Genomic DNA, 24,565 nt, shown 5'->3' on the forward strand with positions numbered 1-24,565 from the left:
GGTCCTGTAGGTTTGTGTCTGTGTCTTTGTGTGGTCGTTGCCTTTTTTTGTTGACAGAAAGACACCATGTGGGACCTTTCCTCCCTCCTGTAATGGATCGCATTAAATGCAAAATACTTTTCAGGGAGATTTTTGCTTTCCAAGCCTGTGTATGTTTTCAGACATATACACTAGCTCTTAAAGAATTACATTTATAAACTAAATAAAACCCCATACACAATTTGTCCGTCCTGCAGGCAGTCCAGTTGTCAACTAAAAGCTCTTTGAATCTCATGCAGTGAAAATGGCTTTTATATAGATTTATTTCTTTTTTCCTGTAAGAAATATTAAAGTGAACAAGTGATAGCACTTTGCCTTCAGAGCTACTTTGGTAAGTGCCACAGTGTTCACACAGTATGCCAACCCCTTTCTCTTTTTACCCTGTTAAATGTTGAGTACATACAATTACAAGATAAAGTTTGAGCTACAATCTCTTGAAGGCATTATTTCTCAAAACCACAAAGATAAGATAGGCAAGGACAGTAAAAGAGAAGGGACTGTAAGACTTCCAAAGGGAAATCAAAGCCTTGTGGAGTACAGAAGAGAAGGAACTGGTGTCTCCCATTCTTCTCCCTGGTTAGTCAAGGCAGAATTTGAAAAGGATAATTTGCATTCAGCCCTGCAGGATAACAGCAGCCAGCTCGTTCATGTTGGCATTTAATCATCATCACGATGTAGTCTTTAATTACATGATCCCATACTGGGTTTGCCCCCAGATTTGGTCTTGTTCACTGCACAGAAGTTGTGCACCCTGAAAGAACAGAAATACTATAGTTATTTTTTCCTTTTGCTATTCAATGTGCAGTCTCAAGCCTGATTTGCTGCATGCTGAGCAAAGTGTTCTCATGATGACTTTATTCATTTTTCCCCCAGGATTTTTCTAGTCATCATCTTCGATGTGCCTTGTGCTAATATTCTTTTAGTGCTACAGGGCATTTCTTTAGGTGTTGGTGTTTCATCTCCATTATAGTAATGTAGAACTTGGATGCACAGGTAGGAAACTAGGTATAGCCACTTATTGTGGATAATCTCAAGATAATCATAAGGGCCTGTGTATTGTGGGTGCTTAGCATTGGAGAGTATTTTGTGTGCTGAAAGTCCAGCTTCTTGTGACTTCAGCTCTAATTGTTCCTCATGGCTGCAAGTTAGAACTCAGGGGCTCAAGTCCAGGTCCATCAGAATGTAGCAGCAATTTGTGAGTGTAATTTGTGAGGGTTTGTAAAAGGTTTGGTTTTAGTGGCTCACTTTGCATCCTAAAGGAATCCCCTGATAGCAGTAGGGAATGAATCTCGTTCTTCAAGCAGGATCCAGCTACTTTAAGACTGTTGTAGGAAAACAACATTGCCAAGACTGTTTCCTCCTATCAAATGCAGACAAATCATATCATACTTTTAATAAATTAATCATACCCTTTCTCAAAACTACATAAGTTGCACTATGCTATTAAAAAAGTTGCTGCAGTACCTATTATTTTGGGGATTCAAAATCTCTTTTTCTAATTTCCAGCCTAAATCTATTTATGGCCAAATGTATTTATATCTCTGCTTGTACTGATACTGTTCTTTAGACTAAGTAACTCTTTTCCTCTTTATGTTTGCCTCTGATATATTTACAGAAAGCAATTACATTTCCTGTTACCCTTGATTTGGCTATATTTACAGAAGCTGCTGCCTTTTATCCTCTCTTTAAATAAAACCAAAACAAAAAATTACTCCTTATATGTATATCAGCCCTTTTCTGTGCTCATTTCCGATTCAATACAGTAGATGTTAAACTGTGTACAGGATTTGAGATGAGGTATTAGTGCTATCTGCCCCACAATGTAAATATTCACCCTTTCCCATGTCCATATCATACTGTTGGATCAGGGGAATCCGATGTTTGATTAAGACAACTAAATAATTGTTCTTTCCTTGGATATAAGCCTTCAGCTTTCAGAGAAATGTTAGTGGTCCTTAAGTGCACGTCCATGGTGCTTAGTGAGTGTACATGTGCATGTGCTGTCTTCCAGCTTTCCTGACAAAGAATGCAAATGTTTTCACCATGCAGCTTCACTGGCTATGGAGCAAGAATGCAGTGCTCACAGAATAGAAGTGCAGGTTCGTTGCAGAGCTGTCTGTGACCCCATAGTTGGGTGACACTGTGATGCCTCTTGAAAAGGAGGCCAAAATAAGAGTAATAGGAATATTGGTTTTTTGGCTTTGCCTCCAATTGGAAAGTATGACTTTGTTGAAACAGAGGTGCTGAAGTTGTGGACTACTGCTAAATAAAGCATGTCAAAAGCACGTTTAAAGTGGCACATTTTTTAGATTTATATTGATGTTAAAGCAAAGCATTTAAGGTCTGCTATGTGGAACTGGGATGAGCACTGCTGTCACTTGAACTATCTGAATACTATAGGTTGTCATCCTGTGGATGGACTGAAGGGAGATCTGTTTCAAAGCAATTCATAGATATTTGCTGTTTACAGAACAAGGATACCACTGCAGGTTCTGGAGGGGTGCGGAGTCCCTTCCTCATTCCTTCCCTCATCCTCTCCAAATTCAACTCCTTCTGCCTTGAGAAAATAGTACAGATTGAAGTTCAGAGAGCATGAAACCTCATGCTCTTCATTGACATGATTCATAGCGGATGTTACCTTGCTTTTTGTTATTTCCTGTTACAAATATATCTTGTTTGATGCAGAAAGGATAGAATATCCTGGTGGAGGGAGAAGTAGCTGTAGGTTAGGATTCTGAGTGTGGATCCTGGTCTGAAGTAGACCTTTGGGGTAACCTTCAGGTAATCCTTAGCCCTCCCCATGTCTCGCTTTGTAAAAACAGAGTGACAGCACCTCCTTTCAAAACAGGCATGAGTATATTACAAATCTGAGGACTACTGCAAAGCCAGAGGCCATATGAAAACAAAAATGTGTACTTTTGTTAGCCTGATACTTCTAACTAGCTTAGTATCCTGTCTGTGACTGTTGCAGCCCAGGGCTGGTGTTCTGGAAGGGCATGAGTACAGAGCCAGAATGTGGTCCTCTTCCATAATCCTGTACTTCCCCCAATGCTCCACTGCCTTTCTGACCTCTAGATGAGTCAAGCATATGCTGTCTCAGTGTCTCTGCCTTTACATTTTCCAAATAAGACTATTTAACATAAGGTTTTTTGGGTTTTTTTTAAGGATGGTTTAAAGAGCCACGATGAAGTTAGTGATTATTACTGTTATTAGTTATGTCTAATTATTTCTGTTAGGAGAGAGAGAGCAGGAAGAATCCCCTGAACATCTGTGGGAGCTATGTACCTTAGTTCCTAGGAAATGACCCAGTGTATTCTCTCAAAGCTTTTAGCTGGTTATGGGAAAAGCCAGATGAGGAAACTGTCTAGTTTCTGTGGCTGAACTCAAGCATGAGCTTTTCAGGTTTTGGCTGTGTATGTGTTCATTATGAGCCTCTCTACCCAGCCACGTGCAGATAGGGCAATAACACTGAGCCTGGGTTTGGTGGTGTAGAATGAATATGGCAGGAGCTGCCATGAAAATTCCCTTTCAGATAGAAACAAGGGAAAAGCTGCAAAATAATAGCAAGTCTTTGATGGTATGAGAGAGAGGTGCAAAAAGAGCATTTAATTTCATTAAGTAGTGGCCTAGAGACTCAGCTGTTTAAAGCCTTGATTCTCTAGTCCCTTTGGAAAACTACACAAGCTGTCTCTTGTCAGGAAAATCTGCTGGTTTACTGCCTCTATTTTGAGGTATGGCAAGTGCTTTTTTAGCGTTTGACTTGTAAGCTCAAGGCTCTGTGGAGCTGGGTGCAGATGCTGTTTCATGGTGACACCTGTTAAATAATAGCACTGGAAAATAGGGCTTACCTTTCTAGAGCATGGTGATGCATGTGCGTGTCTGGTGAAGAAAGGGGTGGGGTGCTCATGGGGACATGCCACAGCTAGCAGAAGAAAAGAAGAGAAAATGGAAGAGGTTACTGCTGAATGTCTACAATGAGGAGTCTTAAGAGGAGTCGAGGGAGGGAGGGAGGTACAGGTGGAACTCGACTGAAGTGCTGCTTTTAAAGAGATTCTTTGTACCTGTTCCCTAGGGATGCTGCAAAAAAGCTGTTCTTTAAAGATTTAGCGGAATGCGTGAGCATGTCACTTCAGAAGGCAATGCAGACTGGAGTGTGGAAAACCCAAGTGGAAGATTTCCCTGGAGGACAAGATTGGAGCAGGAATCCCTGAACTCCTTGGCAAGTTCCCAAGGCACTTCCAAGCAGTAAGTTGACTTTCAGTTTTATCTATGGAAGCTGTTTCAATTAGCATAAACTAATCACTGTTTGTAAGATTGGTGCAGTGTTTGTGGATGTACTATGCTCCAAGACATGGTAGGTTTTGCCTCTTTCCAGCACAGGAAATATCTAATTGACTCACAGAAACTTGAAGAGGAAAAAATACCTTCTGTCAATATGGTGGGAAACATGCAATCCAGCTAAAGACACTGAACAAAAGGATTTCAGTGTCTGGCTAAATACTCTGGTTGTGAGGTTTCTGGTGTTTGTAGGGTACCTGAGCACCTGACAGGAGGCAGCAAATTGTATTAAGGCACCCAGTAGCTGAAGGTAAGGTACTGAGATACATAGTATAGCAAACATCTACCTTTGCCACTCTCCTGGCTTCTGTCTTACTTGCCCATTGCTTGCTGGTTTGATTTGTTTTGTTTCCTGGGAAATCAGGTTTGTATCTGTTCTGCTGCTTTATTGAGGTGCGAAACCTGAATATTGGATCCATGAATGTAAGTTTGTAAATTTGTGGCTTTGTAAAAATGTGTGGACCAAATCCTGGCCCCATTGAATTCAGTCAGAATTTTGATTTACGTGTTAACAAGGCCAGGGTTTCTTCCCCGGTAATTAGTAATTGAAAATTGCTGCAGAGCTGTGTTTTTATAGAACAGTTTAGTAGCTGTTAAATTCCAACTGAAGTATTTTTATCTCCGAAGGCAGGAAAATATTAACTTTATTTCATGTCATTGCTTAAGCTACATTTTAACAATTATCCATTATTATAATGAAAGTCTCCCAGGTACAGAATGTGCCAGTTAATGAAAAATGGAAGATAGAGAAATGAGATAAGACAGTGCCAATACAGAGCTTGACATTCCTAGGCAAGACATCAGCAAAATTGCAAAAGCAGAGGTGTGATAACACTGTAAATAGACTGAGGTTTATTAATATCTGTTTACTCCTACTCTATGAATCTTACGTACTTATCTCCATTTCTACTTGCACATCTGAATAGCGGCCTCTGAAACACCAAAAGCAATCAGCTAGACAAAATCTTCTCTTTTTCTTGGTTCTAGAATGTCTTAAGGACATTTTCTTTCCCCTCACCCGTATTATTCTTCAGTCTGTACTATGGTGACAGTAGGTGTTCAGCAACTTGAGCTCACTGTACTTGATGGCCAAATAGATCTTTCTCCCAGATTATTTCTTTGTCTTTTGAGGAGTAGGAGTAATTTGGGTTCTGCAGCCTTGTAACCTTGCCAGATCTGTGCCTGTGCAGGCTGAACTCTTTATGATAAACATGTGGGGAAGAAAGCATGTAAAAAATGGACACTTAACAGTGTGCCAGGACAGATTTTCTGGTAGCTGTATGAAAGCTTCTCTTCAGGCTGTACTGAAAAGATGGTGTATGATTCAAAAAGCAGGTGAAAATTGTGATGTTTTCTATCTGCTATGTACTGGGAGCAGGACTTGGTGTTTGCTGTTGGGTAGTACTTTCATGAAGGAACCATGCAGAGACCCTTTGTCAGGCAGTCCTGTTTCCTCCTGTGCCACCAGTAAGGTCTGTTTCCTTGAAGAACGTGGTTTCCTTAAAAAAGCTTAATATAGACAAATTGCACTGAATTGAGTAATGGAAATATTTCACAATACAGGGGGAAAAAAAAGGTGTTTTAAACAATGCTAGTAACGCTAATAATAAAGAAATCATTCCTGTTTAGAGCTTACTTAAACCTACAGGAGGAAATGTGTGTACACAAGACCTACAGATCCCTCAAACTTTGCATTTTATCTATGATATTATTTTGCATAATGTAGTCTTGTTGCCTGTGTTCTGCATATAAATCAGGCTACTGGATTGCAGGACAAAACCCACACTGTTTCTGTGTGTTTTTTTCTGCTTTTTTAATTCTTGTGGATGTGTAATTGCGAGAGTATTGGTCTATCTAGAATTCATAACACCAATGTCATAGGCATGTGGGGGGAAAGGATGTAACAAAGTAGTCTGAATGCCCTGAGCATCCCATGCTGCCTCTGCCGATCATAAGACTCTGCATGGGGTTATGCAGATGTGTGCCAAGGCTAAGATCAGCCTTCACTCTCTGGAATATGGTGCCTTCAGAAGGTGAGGATCAAACACTTTATGTCATACCCACTGCTGCCTCTATCAGGTGCTTGAACTGGATGTGATAGGGGTACTCCTCTCAGAGAGAAATAGACTTGAGTGTTTATGTTGAATCATAGTAACTGAGCAGAGCTACTTTTGTTCCTTTATTAATCATGGTAAGGCATTGCTCTTGCAGTAGAAATCTGTTTACCTTCTGTTTCCTTTTACCCTCGTCTGCATATACTGTGTTCTCCCTGATGTCTTCCTTTCTCTGCATCAGTTTCTCTACCTACTCCATTTCTTCCTCCTCTTGGGCTCAGTGGAACTTCGCACGTGGTGCTTCTGTATCACGTTTCACCAGCATGAGCTCCTATCGGCAAGCTCTGGTTTTTGCAGATATTTTGCAGAAAATGGAGGACAGAGCTTGTAGGTTGTAAACTGCAGCTTGTAAAACACGGGCTGCAAAGAAACAGTGTTTGTGAGAGGCCACTTAAGGCACAAGGGGAAATATGGATCATTTCAGCTTGGGAGTGTGTGCTTTTGCTACTTCCTCCCTGTCTGTTGGTGATCAGCCTGTTTGTGGCTCTTGCTAGCCTGAATTGACAGTAGTATTTTTTGCTTTCCTGATACAGCAAAGACTGAGGAAGTTATTCCTAAGCCAGAGAGGCAGAAATAAATTCCAAGTGTTTGTTTTAGACAAAATGATGAAAGAAGGCAGCCTTGTTCCCTTACAGCATTCCAAAGCCTCATCTTAGGGAAGGCAGCTGAGGATCTAACAAGACACCAATATGTTCCTTATAAAATGTATGTCAAATAGAGTGTGAAAGCAAGGACAGTGATATGGCACATTAAGCACTAAGAACTAGGGGCAATCAGAGACAATAATCCATCATAGTATGAACCTTACATCCACTTGAGACCCTAGTGAGATCTGGGTTACTGTATTGTGTCAGAAATAAATGGGCACTGTTCTGTCCCTATTCAGGGTAGTCTCTGGTAGTGGACATTTATGCAATAAGGTTTGTTTGTGGAAGGGGAGGTCATTGTGAATGCTATCATCTGGTTCTAGAAAAGAAAACGTGCTTTGTCGAGAACAGCAGTTATTTTCTCTAACTAGAGCAGGAGGTTCTCTGAACCCACCAGCCAGCTCTCTCCTGGTTTTTCCAATGTAAATAGCTGAGGCAAGGTGCCAAACAGGATATGAGAAGATGTGTCTAGCAGGCATAAAGAGGACCACAAAAGGCATCATGGGGAAGGCTGAGACACTAATGGGGAGGCTGAGGTTTGGCCCTGCTCAGTGCTATTGCAATAATAGAAGGACCAAGAAGTTTAGGGCTGCTAGCTCTAAATAATTTCTTCTGAGGGTGCAGGCTTGTATAGCTAGGGACTTTCTTCTATATTTGTACTACCTTGTGTCAAAAAGGTGTTGAATAATGCTACATTAGTTTCATATTCTGCTTGGAATTTACTAAGAGTGTAGCTTAGAGTTAAGTCTGAGTCAGAGGTCCTTAGATGCTGAACAAGAGTGTTTCTTGGTAGAAAGGCTATTGTTTTGACATGATACTTGTAACTTCTGGTTAATTCATCACCATAATTTGTTGCCCAGTCATGCTGAGCAACTTGTTCAGTGAGGCTTTTAGCCAAATTGTGAATTTAATTGAAGGATATGGCAATGAGGTTATTTTGCTGTTCAGTCAGCTAAAAACTCTTGACAAAGGGATAAACCTGTTGCCACTTCCTCTTTTGGTTGATATGAGTGTTATGATTTCAAAGTGTATTTTAATTGGAAATCCTTTTAGCAATATGAGGAATCGGGAAAGGAATTTTTAAAGTACTTACATCCAAAATTGCAGGAGAGCAAGCTGGAATTTTTAATAGCAAGGCCACCCACCTGCTTTCTAACTGTGCTGCTGTTTACTGTTGTTTTTGTTGATGAGTATTGAACACAGAGATTCTTCCTCTGAATTTCTGGATGTGTTCTTGGTGTTCATGACATTATAGTTGGACTGATGTGCCCATTACTTTTCCAGAAGACTGGGGTTAAGCAGATGTAAATTTCCAGTGTGCAACAAGCCAGAACAGTAATCAAATGTTTCCAGTCATCTTTGTTATAAACAGCCAAAACCCAGTAAAACTCAGATTATTTTGTCTTCTGGGATAACTGTAAGGAAAGATAAAAGGAACTTGCTGTAGCTTGAAAAAGAGAAAAATGTGCAAGTGTGTGACAATTGTGTAATTCTGCTACAGTGTAAAGATAAATCTGTTCAGGTAACCTTATTTGCCTTTTATCCTCCTAACTGTGCTTGAGATGTAGTTATTCTGGAGCCTTTTTAAAGGAGTATTTTAGCAGTAATGTTTCTCTTTTGGCATCATAGTCACTCTGCACTGTTTTGTTCATCCATCACAAAAGTCTGGAAAATAACAACATCCGCTTCTTGTATCCTATTTCAGTATTTACCTGAAACGTGGTTGTCGAGAGCTAAAATGAATTTTGGCATCTAGGGTGTCCACAGAATCCTAAGGAAGCATTTCTGCAGTAAAAAACTTCACATGAGAGTTGAGTGAAATGTTAATTTTCCAAGTTGTCTCTTCCCTTTAACCTTGTTTGTTCTTTTGTCTGTTTTCAGCAGATGGCTGGATGACTGGCATCCTCTAACAATGTGCAGTGCTCATTAGCACTGTGTTATTTTGAGTGGTGTTTCCATCTTTCCTGTTCTTTTTTATTCCTTCACTTATCAACCTATACATTCACATGTTTAGCAAGTTGTTGGCAGTGATGTAGCTTTAAATACTTCATTATTTTCTCCAGACACTCTGCCTGATGGCTAGAAGGAAAAACCCCACCTCTGACGTACAAGGTGGTTAATGCAATATTAACCTCAGCAGCTACTTTTCTGAGAAACTCTCAGAAGCACAATTTGGTTTTACCAATCAGCTGCTAAAATCAATAAACAAATTAATGCCAGCCAACTTCTTGTAATGTTTAAAGAAAAGCTGATTACAATGTACACAAGGTATCATAATGTCAGATGGATTTATTTAAACAATGCAAATCTGTTTCTGAAATGAGATTATGAGTTCATTGATGCTCCTACGGATGTCCATATTTTCTCACCTGCTACTAAAGCATAGTGTACTCTTTTCACTCATGTGGGTCCTGTACTGGCAGATATGATGAGTGCTGCATTGGCAACTTCCATCACAGCAGAACGAATACCTCTCAGAAGTTGCTGGTAATCTTTAGTGGAGGAAACTTATCACTGAGGAATGGACTTCATGCAAAAATCTGAAGAAATTCTCGTGTAAGGCCCTGTTTTGTATCTTTGATACCTGTTGAAATATTTAAACTGCTGGAATCAGAATGAAGAGCCGTGTTGACAGTATGGTCATAGCTCTTGGAAAGGCTCCCCTTAAATCTGGTTTCAGAGATGGGATTAAAATCTTGCCCACTGTTGCCTTGACTCAGCTATTGATAAGCTTGGTGATGAAATTCCTGTTCACTCAAGTAAGGTAACAGGACAGTGCTTGGCAGCTTTTCCTAATTCAACTGGTAACATACAACTGTGTCAGGAGCAGGGAACAAGAGGAAACCTTTGAAAGGCAAGGAGATCAAATCCAGTGCCTGCAGGAGCTTTCCCCCAGTGCTCTGAACCCAAACAAAAAGCTTGGGTTTATCCTTTTTTTTTTAATTCTTTCTTTTCCTTCCCTTCCATGTCAGGAGGTTTCAGGGTTACTGTTCAGGAAATTGTGGTCTCTGATTTCTCTGGAACATTGCATCTCTTCCTAATTATTGGCAGAAGACCTTTCTCAGAAAATCACTGTCTTTGAACCTTCGTATTGAATTTGTGCTTTACTCATTAAGGTATAAAAGCAAGAAAGGTCTGTCTGCAAATCCTTAATTAATTAATCGTAGCAAATTCTGCACCTGTGTGAAACATGATTCGTGTCTGCTCCTTGACTACTATCCATAGCATTTTAGATTTGATTTTTATAAATTACCTGTGCCACCACTAGTGTGTAAATGGATGTACAATGGGTTGTGATTACCAAGAAAGTCAGTGATGTCCAAATGAAAACAGTGCATATAGGGAAAGAGTTACAGTCATAAACACTGCATTATTTAATACAGTGACTTTTAAAGAAAAGATTTTCTCTTCAAATAGAAAGCTCCATTTTCTTCTTGATGCAGATCATTGTCAGAGTCTTTTCTTTGTACAGGAGAGAATGAATGGTTCCTTGTGTCCTAAGCAATAATTGCAATAAAAATTATATTAGAAACCAAGGAAGAATTTATGTAGAAATAAATAAATGTGCTTTAACTCATGTTCAGTGACCAAATGAAATACATGTTTTGCTAGAATTCATGGATAACATCACGTGAGTGATGTGGGGAATGGACTCTACTTAAGTATCTTCTGTTCAATAGTTGCATATGTAACTAATGAAAGCAGGCATTGCAAAAGCGAAGAAGCTGCATTTGAAAAATGTCAAGTGAATTGCAGCTAATGCAGATTACCCCTGGCATGTTGAAATTAAATTAATAAATATTACAACAATCAATAGAATTATATGTCTAAATCAATGAAAAGAAAAGCCCTGGTTTGAGCTTAGATAACACTTCTTCCCAGAACATATTTCAAACCAGGATTTCCATACAAATGGAAACACTTCTTTTTGTGATCAAGTTTGTGTTTAAGTAAGTAACTTCAACCAGAAGGATTGTTAGGGTACTTTGATTTACTCAGTGTTATAATGAGAGCTGAGAAGAAAGTCTGCTGGTTTCCTTTGAGTCCTGTGATGGCTAGATAAGTATATGGATAGACTAGTTGGCAGGTAGCACTATCTTCCTATCAAAAAATGCTTTCAATTGCTTTAGCGGTTAACCATTGCATATTTCCATGGCATTTAAACTGGACTAGATAAGGTGACTCAATAACCATTTGAAATTAGAGATCAGTGCAAATATCCTATAAGATTGAAACCCATGTGCATTATCAGATGCAGACTGCATCCCTTGTGTGTTGGAGGGCAGGTGACTTTTTGTTGTGCCGAAGCTATCAGTGAGTAATGCACGTGCTGATGCAGCTTTATAAACGTTTCCTCTTGTTTGGTCTTTATTCAGATTCCTGCAAAACTCAGGAAAAACAGAAAAAAAGATAAATTTTGAACTCCAAAGGTAAATTTGGATCTGTTTGATCTGAAAATCCATGCAGCCCTGATGAGCCTAAACAGAGTTCAGATTTGAAGCAATACTTTAGTCCAGTACTGTTCTACTTTAGCCCAGGTTTATGAAAATATTTTAGTAGACTTAATCTGTATTTCCACTTTAAAATGAAAGTAGGCATCATGAAGGCAACACAGGCTTGTTTGGGGCTTTCTCTGTGGAAGTTGCACGCAGCTTCAGTCAATCATACTCCATATGCTAATGACTGTACACCCCTTTGGCTTGCTTGTTTACTCCTCTTGGTTGGAAGCTAGCAAAACACATGCTATCTTTCTGCTTTTAGTTAAACACCAGACAGCTGTCAATCTGTCTAATGCTGTCACAGATTTAGCAATCCCCAGTGATGAACAGCTGTGTCTAGGAATATGAATGAGAATAACTGATACACATTTTGTTGTCTATGTGGTACTTTCATGAGTAATCTGTCCATAACCTTTATTGATTTCTATGTCATTCTAACTTGGTGCTAGTCATTTTCCAGCTTAGAGTTCCCAAATTGCACAAAAGGGGTCTATTTGTGGCATATGGACATACAATGAGAAGCAACTGAGTTCCTTTTAAAGTAGTTCAAAAGCTTTTGTGTGTACTTTGCTTTAAGGCATGAGGGAGCAGAGTCAGGGTGATTATCCTGGTTCAGCTGCAGAGCAGGAACTGGTTTGGCTTTTTCAACTGTTTAGGCTCAATTTCCTCAAAGTAATTTTTGATGAAAGTTACTCCTTTGATTTTTTTATCTTTATTTTTTATGAAGCGATTGTAGTTCCTGCTGTCCCAGGATTTAATGTAGCGTGATGCTCCATGGGCGGCTTGGCCCAAACTTGCTGATGAATGAGTTTCTGTTTGGGAAATTGTTTCTGACAGTGGGGATGAATGAGTATCAGTTTATTAATCTGTCACCTGAAAAATGTAAAGTAATTTAGATCAGAATATTTTGGTTATGCTTTCTTATGCTTTGTTTTGACTTTCTATATGAGAAATTATCTCAACTTTCAGTTTTAATATACTCCTGCTTATGTATGTGTCTATGTATTTCATTTATATCATAGTGATATTTTTGGCAGCATTAAGCCAAAACATCTAAGAAGATTTCTTTAACATTTTAAAATCAAACCAGTTTGGATGCAGGAAACATCAGTGCTGCTTTCTAGGTTTAAGAAAGTATACTTGCAATTTGCATGAATGTGTGTTTTCATTATTTGCCAAGGTTTATTCTGTGTGGAGGTCACTTTGTTCTTCTGTCTCCTCCCTAGGTTAATTCTCTGTTTTCCAATTGCTTAGTTACAGGGAGCAAGACAGGGGTTTATGCTCCTGCATGGGGTCAGACTCATGGGAAGGGAATAGACACGAATAGACACCAAAAATCTAAAAACCTGGAACTTCTGCTGTTGCTGGAACCTGTTTTGTTTGGTCTGCAGGGAAGGATATATGTATTTTTGTATATCTTGAAGTGGCTGCTGCTACAGGGGTAGCAAATCTTCCAGATGGTGGGGGAGGACTTTTCCCATCTGTGTACCTCCTCAGTGTCAGCCCAAGTTACCTGAGCGTGCTGCAGGGTTCTTGAATTTAGCTATAACATGGTGGCCATCATTCATCTTTGGTGGCTGAAAACAGTACCATGCAGGATGATTTTATTCCCTTAAAGCTGAGATGTGGGTAGAATGTTTATTCGCATAGAGAGAACCATGTGTATGTGCAACTGTGCACTTTGTGACCAAGTCTATCTAGGGTAAAACTGTATGTTGGTACTTCAGAGCAGTAGCTCATTAGCAGGCATTATAAAGACTGCTGTCAAGTTATGCCTTAAAATTCACCCATCCTATCATAAAAATGCTTCTCACTGTAATAGAAGATAGAGCTGAGATCCCTGAGCTGCTGTACCCAATAGCAAATGTTAGACTTAGGTATTACTGGGATCTCTTTAAGATTATTGCTGAGCTGATCCACCATACAATGGCATGTTTTGCCTCTGTGTACAGGCTGTGTAGCAACTTTATCTTAGTTCACCTGTCCTATAGGGAGAGAATGGTTAGGGGAATGGAAAAAAGCCACATGTGGTTGGGTGCTTTTGTGAATTTCCACTTTGGTAGTTTTAAGTTTATGCGAGTGCTGTTGTCGAAAGTTAAGTTCTCTGTTTTTCTGTTTAAGCCTGAGGTCCAGCTGGTTTGGGTGATTTCAGTGAGAGCAGCAGCAGTTTTCTAGAGAGCCATTACAAGATTTGATAAGGTTACTTCAGCAAAGAAATCCAGGCCAGTTGGCCAGACGCTCTGCTGTGTGAGAGACAGCCCTGGAGAGCTGGTAAGTGATGCTGACAGATGGTCCCAGGTTCTTTGGTGCTCTTAGTAAGAAACTGAGTTATGTCGCGAGTAGTTGCATCCTTATTAGATTAGGGTAGTGAAATAGAGCTCCTGTTTCCTTCTTCACACTCTGCTTTCCTGGCATGTCTCCGACATCAAGAATAGATGCTGCAGTATGGACTGACCTCCTCCACAGCTACTGCTATGCCAAGCCCTGCTGCTTTTCATCATCTTCAGCAATTCAACAGAGCACTCTCTCCTAAGAGAATATTGGTGTGTGATTTCATTTTGTGTTTCTATATCACAAAATAATTACACAAGAGGTCTTCTTCACTTGGATTTAGCAGGCTCAAATTAAGGGCTTATATTATGGAAACATGACCACGAGGGTATAAATGAGCAGAAACTGTCTTGAACAAAATAGAAGGAAACAAAACCCAAAATGCTAATTCACATATTATCTTTACCTGAGAACTGTGAACCACATTAAAATATTCAATTAACTGTGATTAATTATGCTTCTGTACATTAGTCCTGTTGTCTTTTTCCTTAGCCTAGTCCAGGAAATGATTCCAGATTAATTCCTGGTCAGCCATGCAGTTCCTGGCAGAGTAAAAATCCTATTTTTTAAACAGACAAATTATGCATCTCAGATCTGCAGAGTTCTTTTTCAGCAGTACCAACGAGTGCATAGTGGTTTAGAGCTACAAGGACTACACAGAAGACTTTTGTCTCTAAATAGCATTTTACAAATCTGATGCTTGTTTAGTTACTCTGTGAAGATGTCCAGGAGCATTTCCAGAGGAAGATACAGGTTACTGAGTTTTCCAGCTGGGACAGAGAGGGGAGAGAGGCAGAATATGCTTATTAATTACCTAACTAATTTAGAGAATAAAATTGGGAAGTTATCCCCCTGAGCCTCCTCTTGCCTGGGCAAATAAAGCTGTACTTCTAATAAACTGGAATGTTACTTTGTTCTTTTTTTTTTCCTTTGGCCTGAATGTTTTGAGGGTTTGCATTGCCTGCAAAATCTTTTATCCTCCCATTAATCTGCTAACAGCATTTAAGAGTCTGTGCATTCATCTATTTACTTTTGAGGTTCTGGTATGTAAAGTAATTACCTTGCTTTGGAGCAGGATGTTCCGCTATTGCATAGTTAACATTTTCTAAATGACTCCACTAGTGTTCTTTATCAATTATGCCTCTTTGAATAAAAGGTAATGCCTCAGGCCCAGCTAAATTATTTACTTGTAGCTTGCTGAGGTGTTCTTTGTTCAGTTTAAAATTCCACTCTACCTGCAACTTTGTCAAACAGCTCTGGATTTCTTGGTGCTCAAAAGAAGGGGGGAGAGATGGGAAGTCAAATGGGCTTGTATTTTTAGTAGGGAGAGAAAAATGCATATTAAACAGCTTAGATGATTAAATAATAATATCCTTTAGTAGAATGCTTTTCAGTATTGGTGAACCAAATGGGATGACATGGTAGCAAGTTGTTGGCGTGTATAAAATGAACTAGTGTTCAGTGTACCATGCCTGGAGTCTTTGCAGCTAGCCTTAGAAGAGATTTATTATGGAGAATAGACTACTCTATCTTTCCTGCTTCTCAGCACCTTAGCATGCACTGCTGCTGTTTCTTTTTCCATTTCTTTTTGCTGTAGTCATGTTGAGTTCAGCTCTGGATGAATGGAGGACAATGGTTCTTTGACCTTCCAGTCCAACACTTCCACCAGCATGTCTGCTTGAAGAGAAAGGGAAAGTGCATGTGTTCTCCTCTCCCATTCTCTGTAGCATACCACCTGCATTTCAGCAAAGGTGTTGATGGCGTTATGCAGGATGGTCTGCACCATGCCATCTGAAAACGGGGAGGAAATAACAAGTGCTAATAAAGCATTAATCTTGGTTTGAGGAGGCAATGCTATATTTAGCTTGAATTAGTTCACATTTCTTTGAAATGCTTTTATGCCCTTATGAAAGCAAACATTTTCAGGATTGGGTGCCTGAAGTTAACCTGTTGAATTCATATGGGAGCTCTTAAATAAAGGTCTCAGGTTGCTAAATCACGTAGTTTCTTTGCAATGCTGAAATACTTTTACCATTGGTCACTGTATGAATATCTGTAATGCTTTATTTTTTTTAGTAATGACTTATACGTAAACCAGCACTTTTTATAAAGCAATTGAAGATCTTGTGGTAAAAAGCACTCCATAAAAAAATGTTATATCCTCTTCAGCTTCTTGATATATACAGAATGTATGTTCCAGAAATGCTGTTGTTTTAATTTTTAATAATGAGTAAGGTGTGGTATAGGATGAGGTGTCCCTGCCCATGGCAGCAGTGTTGGAACTAGATGATCATAAGGTCTTTTTCAATCCTAAGCGTTCTGTGATTCTAAGAGTACTTCTTCCTAGGACACAGGTTGAATCAGATATCAATTCATTTTGCAAAGAGCTTTCCTTCTATGCGTAATGCTTCCTCTGAATTTCAGCAGGCGAAAGCACTCATGAGAGTATAAGCAAGGTAGTGTTGCCAGCCAAAGGAATGAAGGTCAAGTTCATGCTGATCAAGTTTCAAGCATTCCCTAATGTACAAAAATGAAACTTCCTCTGTATATGGATAATCTAGAAATCACGTTGATCAATACATAAGTTTTTAGACTGGCATGATTATTAATTTTGAGCTTACTAAAACAATATCAAACAACCAAAGCTCACAGTTAATATGTATGTAAATGTCTTTTTATTTTTTTGGTTTAGGTTTTCATTTTTTATAGTTCATATCCCATATATATGTGATTTAGAGTTTAACAGGGACTCTTTCACTTCATAAATATTAATTACTGCATAGGCTTTGTTCCATATTAGAGCATCTGGAGAAAAAGTGCCGATCATTACTTGCTTGTGAGGATGTATTTTTGCTTAAAAATACCCTTGGATAAATTCAGTCTGATTTAGAGAACATTAGTCTGAAAGGTGTAATGCATTAATTTCAGGCATAATATTTTAATAGCAGCAACTGCAGTGTAACATGTCCAGCCCTGCAGTCTGAAATGTTCTGCGTTTTAGTGTCCTCCAGCAGAGTTTGAGTGGACAAGTGGGAGAACGATGACATCAGCTTAATGTTATATGGCAGCAACAGAATATGAACATCCATTGTCATTAAACTGTAAAAGACCAGTTCTTGGGGCAGCTCCCCAGGTAAAAGTAAATCAGAAAACTTCCCTGTCTTCATTAGCAGGATCCTCGGTTGGTGTCAGTCAGGGTTGCTCCATTGATTTCAGCACTGAGCCAGATGAACAACTAACCTTTCTGTCTTTAAGACATAGCCTGAGGTTGAAATGATTGTAAAGCATGTGGGATACTCCACCTTTGCGGCAGGGTGCAGCATGTATTGTTTCTATAAGCACCTTGGCTCCGTGAATAATTTGATTACAGTTACTCAGTGTCTGGAGATTGTATTTGCTCTTTTACCTGGTCTTCATCATCTTAACATATTTCTATGCTCACATCCCCTGTATTTGGTCTGTTTGGCTGGATAGTATAAAAAAAGGGGCATGTAGTTAACTCTTCTGTATTTGGAAGGTGAAATTCGTAGTAGGTTTCACCTGGAATTGTACATGACTTTTTATCAAGGTGATAACATTTTGCGGTTATCTCTCTTGAGTACTGGCACAGGGCTGGGTACAATCTGTCCAACAGCACATTTGCAGGGTTCATCTCAACTTTTTGAGCCTGGACTATAGCATGGGCTGCCTAAGCTTGACCTTGAAATTCTGAACATAATGTTTATTTGCTGGCCATCCAGGGAAATTCAAGTATAAACTGTTCAGAATAAAGCTCTTGACTCTAGTCATATATTTTTATGTGCCATAGCCATTGCTATTTAGATGGTGAATCTGACAAAAAAGCTGGGTTTTGTCATCAATACATTCTCTGTGTTGCTGCCAGTCTGTTACCTTCTGTTTTACTCCAGAGACCCATAATCTCACAATACTGGCATGTTTTATAGAGGATCAGTAACTGTACAGCACTACGCAAAGCGCTGTTTAAAAAAACGTAGATTTGCTCTTTGCCAATGTTTGGATAATCATATTGGAATAAGGCAAGGAGTTAAATAGGAATATTTGTAGCATTGCATTTAAGGTTTTTTTTTTTTAAATCCAAATATTTTGTCATTGTTTTACAATCCGTTTGCTAATTTATGCATGGAAGGAACCATGGTTTATGTATCCAATAGAAAACTGTGATTATTGTTGCCAAAAGTAGTTGCTTCTTTATAAGAGTGAGTACAAAAAAGCAGGAGGCAGAGTTCTGAAATAGAGCCCAGTCATCCATGAGTTTGTGAGGATAAAGTGTGAAAAAGAAGCAATGGCTAGGAGAAAGCCTTGGGGATGAGTGGTGAAGCTTCAGTCTAAAAGGTGGAGAGATACTCAAATATGGTAGAATTTGGGGATGAAAGCCTTCCTTTATTCATGTCAATGGGATATTTTTTTCTTTCTTTTTTTTCCAGTTAATTTACTGAGACTTCTCTGTATCCAATCTTTGTACTTTTGTAATCTAATCAGAGGTTGGATCAAGTTTATGAGACTAAATCTATTGACTTGTTACACTCTCAGCATGTTAAGGTGTGTTCAGAATAATGTGCCAGAAAAGCCAGTGTTTCACTGTACTTTAATGGTAAATTCTTTAATTGCCAGATACTCTTAGGAGTCTATGTAAAAATCATACTTGTAACTCAGTTTTTCTAAAACAGCATAATTCCATTGTACCCGTATTTTTTGGAAATGAAATGAGGAATTAGAAACCCCAATTGTTGACTATTTTTTCTGCAGTTTCTTTTGTATTCTTTTTCATTCCAAAAGAAAATAATGTCAAAGTCAGGATGTTCAGTACCAGTAGAAGAGTCACTGAGAACTTGATTATCTTGCCAACACAAGGGAGACTTTATTTTTATCAATTTTAAAGATGTTTTAATCATAACATTAATTCCAACCTTCTTTTTTAATGAAATGCCCAGAGCTGGTTGAGTGAAGTCAAGTTGGTAGACAATTAACTGATAGCCAACTTTTCCTTCCATCCTAGAGACAGGAGATTTTTTATCAATTAGTGTGTGATTTGTATGAGAAGATTCTACCTTTTTGGTATTTTTAATGAAATGGGAACATCTGAAAAATATTGCTTTATGGTAGGAAAGTAATTGTTTTACTGAGAGAGCTGAATCTTGAGATACTGTTGAAGATAAAGGCAATTTCATTACTGCAAGTGTTGGAGGTTGTCATTTTGGCAAAATGAAGCGAGAGCTTTATAATTTTTGTGATCTTTTCTCACCTCCAAAGGCAATGAAATAATCTGCAGCTCAGAATTGGAATTTCTGTGAAGATTTCAGGTACTGCCTTAGTAGTGCTATAGTCACCTTCTGAAATGCCTTAGCTTAGCTCTACCTGGCACTGTAATTGGCAGTGAGTTTTGCTACTTCTAGGGCAGGGTTTCACAGCGCTTAGCAAGATGTGCACTGGTCTTGGCAGCTTGTTCCATCCTGGTCTCGGCCTCTGGGCACCAAAGTGCTCAGGATCTCCTGAGCTCAGCTGTTAAATGAGAACTGTCTCCCTTACTGTTGTTGTTTCCTGCACTCTCGGCTCGTCTTTCCCTCTGTCCTATCCCCTTAATTGGACCTTTCTATCTCCAGCATCACCGTAACTTAGTATTTTATCCTGCTCTTGTATGAAGGGTGAAGGAGAGCTGGTAGCAAATAACTGTGAGCAGAAATTTCTTACACTCAGTGAGCCATGAAGAAAATAATGTTTTTATCCTTCCTCAGTAGCTGGATTTAGACTTGCAGTTGAATGTAGCTTGTAGTGAGGCTATATAATACTCTGAAATTCAAACTTGATCGTAGTCCATGATCCATCAGTGTGGGACCTCTGCTATTTGTCAGCACCTCTAACAAATTTGTTTCCTTCTTATGATTAAAAGACTGTAAGTAGCTGACTTTGTGGAGTGGTATAGGGAAAACAAGTAACTTGAGGGAAATAAGATCTAATAAGAAGATCATAATCCTCACTTTGTCACAAAACTCAGAACTGTTGGGCTCAATCTAAGTAGGTTTAGAAAAGAAATAGGGACAATATGCAGCGAGAGAATGGCAATTACTTGATTTCAAGTGTCATGTCAGAGGTGATTTACAGCCTTCTCTTAGGCTTGACCTAGATGATGTCTTCCAAGTTTAATGAAAGTTACAATTCAAAGTGCTAGGTTTTTGTTTTCTTTTCTTTCCTCCTCTTTTCTATATTGTATGTCTTCGAAGAAGTGTTCTCTACATTTTAGAACATAGAGGCAATAACAGTGCTTTATTGTGATCTACACTGTTTGCAGCATGTGTTCCCTCCACAGCATTTTACACAGGTTTAATGACAGCAGAGGAGCCTATGCAGTGCATTTGCTGGGTGAAGAGTCTTATTTTTGTTTGCGTGTTCATGATCTGGGAGATAAGTCAGGGCTGAGACATGAGATAGAGATATGTATGCATGGGATCAGGTTATAGGGTAATGTTTCCTGTTTTGATACTTAAATATATATAAAAGAAATGCACTGAATTTTCTGTCCAACAGAGAACTTCCCTCTTGTCAAAGAGCAAGTGGTCCAGGCAGTGTGGAAATCCAGAAAGATGAATAGTATTATGCAGACCTGTGTTTTTGAGACTTTGAAATCAGATTCCTTTTCAGATGTTGCAGGAAATTGCAGGAGTTCAAAAGAGACCATGAATATAAACTAATGTGGTTAGGCAAAAGAACAGACATTTTCACTTCTGGTTGGTTGTTTGGTATTAGAAAAAAAAATTGTCTTTAAAAAAGAAAGAAAAGGAAAAAGTGTAATTTTGGGAAGCCTGACCTTTCCTTTTTCCCTTTTCCCTTTTTCTGCTGCCTCTGTCCATGAGAGAGAAGGACACCATTTTCTCCAAGCTTTCAGGTAAAGTGCATGCTAGTGACAGGGCCAGTTTTGTGTTCCTTGCAATGGCTACAGTATTGTGCCTTGCCTGGCACTTTGCCCTGTCCTGTTTCTTCTCTGCCCAGATGTTCTCCTGCCCTGTGAGGCTGTGGGCAACCGAGTTCTGATTTGGACAAACATGTTGTGTAATTGGTATAATTTGATTGGAATGTGAAGCATTTGATCTTTTGTCTTTTTCCAGTATTAAAGTACCCTTTTAAGAAGTACCCACCTGCATTATTTTCAACCTTCCTGACAACTGTAGAGAAGCTTTGTTTTCCTATCCATCTTGTGCAGTCACATCAAAGGATAATTCTCATCATCCTGCAGGGAAGTAATAGGTTTAGTACATCTATTTTTTTACCCCTGGCCTGTTGATTTCTCTTTGCTTTTTTCTGTAATTGACTACAATACATGTTTTTTTGATGAAGCTTAAGAAAAAGCATCAAGTGTGCTAGTTTTCTGTCTTTGTGTGTTTGTCTTCTCATTTTGCCTTACATGAAACACATTTAAGTATTCCCAAGCCTCCAAAGTGGCTGCCATTCACTCTGGCACTTATGTGGTTCCATTTGGTGCCACCATGTGCTGCAGCAATCTGAGTTTTCTGTTCTCAGCAGATTGCAGGGGAACATATTTGCTTCTTTCTGGGAATACCAGTCTAGTAGAAATGTTTGTGCTGTACATGTCCGCTTCAGTCAAAAACCACTGCTGACTTGAGAGCTCCTGGCCTTGGGTTTGCAAGCTCTAAAGCATTTAGAATGCTTAAGTGATCCTGTTAATTTCAAAGGGCTAAGTATCTGAAAAGCATTTTAATGCTTTTATCTCTAGATGTGTGAGGAACTTAAGGTGTTCATTGCCATTCCTTTACATTAAGCCCTCAGAGGTGCACTTACCTTTGGTAAAAGAAACATCAATTTTTCCTAGTGCAGTTCCTAGCAAAATGAGTTCTGAGATGTCAGGAAAGAAAAAGTATCATTTAGTCTATATGGAGCTGACCTTTCCTTCCACAGTCATCTTCGGGATATTAGCATGAGGATAGAATATCCTAAAGCAGGGAATTTCATCTGTGTGCTGTTTGGAGAGAAACCAGCATCCAACCATCCTGTAATATTTTGTATATTGCAAGACAACACTAAGGTTTGTAAATAGAAATTCTGCAGAGTTCTGTTTCATCTTGCTTTATTTTGCTTTGTTTTGATTTGCTCGGCAGTAACATACTTAGAATCTTCTCTCATAGCTAATGCCAGCAAAACAGACATTGCTTTGCTTCATTTTACTATGTCTTTTTCCCAGCAGGGACTTAAGACTTTTGTTCTCATGTTGTTCAGTATGCTGTTCATACCTGAGTCCTCCGCCTGGCTTTGCCAACATCTTTTGATTCCTGTGTTCTGTATGTCCATCTTGTACCTTGTTTCATTTCAGCTCTCTTTGAAGAAAGTTGAAGGATGGAAGAATTCTTGGATATTGCTTGTTCAGTGTTGCAGCAAAATCTTTTTGTGATGCATCTGTCTTATCGCTGGTACTTTGAACCTGCTTTGGAGATTTCTATGCCTATATTGGTATAAAACTTCTAGTGCGCTCTAATGCTGCTGTTGAAATGAGGATGAGTGGTGGCAGTTCCTGTGATGCCTGTTCCCAGTGGAGTGGCAAATAAACAGCAGCAGCCCTGTGTTACATCCTTCCCTCTTGTTTTCTTCTCCTCTGCCTCTCTCTCTGTCTCAAGTAGCTTAACCTGTTTGGTGTTAGTAACTTTACGATTTAAGAGCATCTATGAACATTAATTCAGGTATAGGTGTAAATCAGTTCAAAGACACAGATTATTCACAATTCGTCAGATGTCTGTGGCCTTAACAAAGTGCCCTGTAAGTATATGTAAGGAAAAGCAATACTCTTGAAGAACTGCAATTACTGTGAAGCCACTTGTGTTTTGAAAAGGGCTGTAGGAATTTTGTTTTAATGCAAAGCACTTTTCACTGTTTCTGCACACTCCCCCTTCCTTATGCATGCATAGGAGAGAAATGGTGAGATGCTGGAAGAGGGGTAGCTCTGTGATGGTCCCAACCCAAACCCCACTGTAACGTTTACTCTTTGGAGAATTCTTAGCAAGATTTCTGTGTGAAAGGATTGTTGTTAAAATGATTCAACATCAGTTTCTGCTGGGGTTCTCCCACCTGTAGTTTGCAATTGGAGCTATATAAAACAGCTGAGCTACTATCAACAATGGAATTTGCACACATCTGACACCTCTGTGCAAATGCCTGAATTTCATACAAATCAGATAAGGGGAGGGAGTGCCAAAAAATCACCAACCAACCAAATCCCACAAATGCTGCATAGAAGTTTCTCCATCCAAATGCCACTGCATGGTATTTGGTTCTTCTCAGAGATCAGCTACATCTGTTGGGGTTTGCTTGTTTGCTTTTCTTTTGTGTGTTTCTTTTTAACTGGCATAAAGGCATACGCATTTGTTTTCAAGATGCTGAAATTAGGGGTGGGAATCAAGTTATACCATTTGCATACACTTTTTAGCTATAAAGCTGGGAATCCATCTTTGTAGCAAAAATCCCCAACCAAATAAGCTGACTCCTAAAATAAAGCTAACTTGACATTTTTCTATGTTAAAAGTCAAATAAACTTGACTTGATACGTTTATTTTAATACTTTTAAAAACTCATAAATCCAAACCTACCTTTTACCTGCAGAGAAACACATAGGTCACTGTTAGTTTTGAGTGATACAGAGTTAAATACATGAACTGTCAACAGTTTGAATTTTAGCTCACAAAATGAAATCTACATGTGTTGTATCCAATTAATTCAGTGTGAGTATTGCCAAGAAACAGAAAAGGTGAAAACAGAAGCTAAATGAAAAGAAAAAAAAGAAAAAGAGAAATCCATTCTGGTGTTATATAGTGCATAATAGAAACTTCTGGACTTTGTCTATAATTGGAATACATCTCTGCTGTCAGATGTACCTGGTACATAAGCACAGTCTGAAAATTCATTCTTCAGTTAGAAAGGGGAGAGAGCAACCTTAGTAAAACTCACCAGTTGAATAAAACACATGTAATAAAAAGTCATATTTTCAGTGTATTGGCTTCCATGCACTCCTGACCAGTTGGCGGCTTCCTCTTTCCGTTGCTGAATACTGCTACTGCAATAAGACAATATATAGCCACGGATATTACATTGATTTACTGAAAGGATACTGCAGGAGAACAGGAAACTCAGTTGGCCAGTGTTGCACTGCCGTAACAGGCATTACTGCCAGATAATTAACTTTGCTGTTTGTTTAGCACCCTCAGAAAGCTTCATTACCAATGCAGTCAGTTATCTTCTGGTAATGGCTACTACAGAAGGTGGAATGGCTTAATTAAAATTATTTAGGCCAAAGAGGCTGTGTGATTGGGTAACAGATACTGGAATGGACCAGAATAATCTCTCTGGGCTGCGTACCTCATCTAAGTTGTGGATTTCACAATTCAGAATGCCAAATTCTGCATCTTTTTTTCCTGACAAAAATAACAAAAATACTACTCCTAATAATAATGTATTCATTCTCTCACCCACATATATTTCATTTCTCAATAACATCTTTTTATAAAGCATCTACAGTGGGAGAAGAAAAGAGCTTAATCAACCATACAGAGTGTTTTAAAAGAGTAAAGATAGAGATGAG

Source organism: Melopsittacus undulatus, chromosome 6 (genome assembly GCF_012275295.1).
Source record: "Melopsittacus undulatus isolate bMelUnd1 chromosome 6, bMelUnd1.mat.Z, whole genome shotgun sequence".
Classification (NCBI taxonomy): domain Eukaryota; kingdom Metazoa; phylum Chordata; class Aves; order Psittaciformes; family Psittaculidae; genus Melopsittacus; species Melopsittacus undulatus.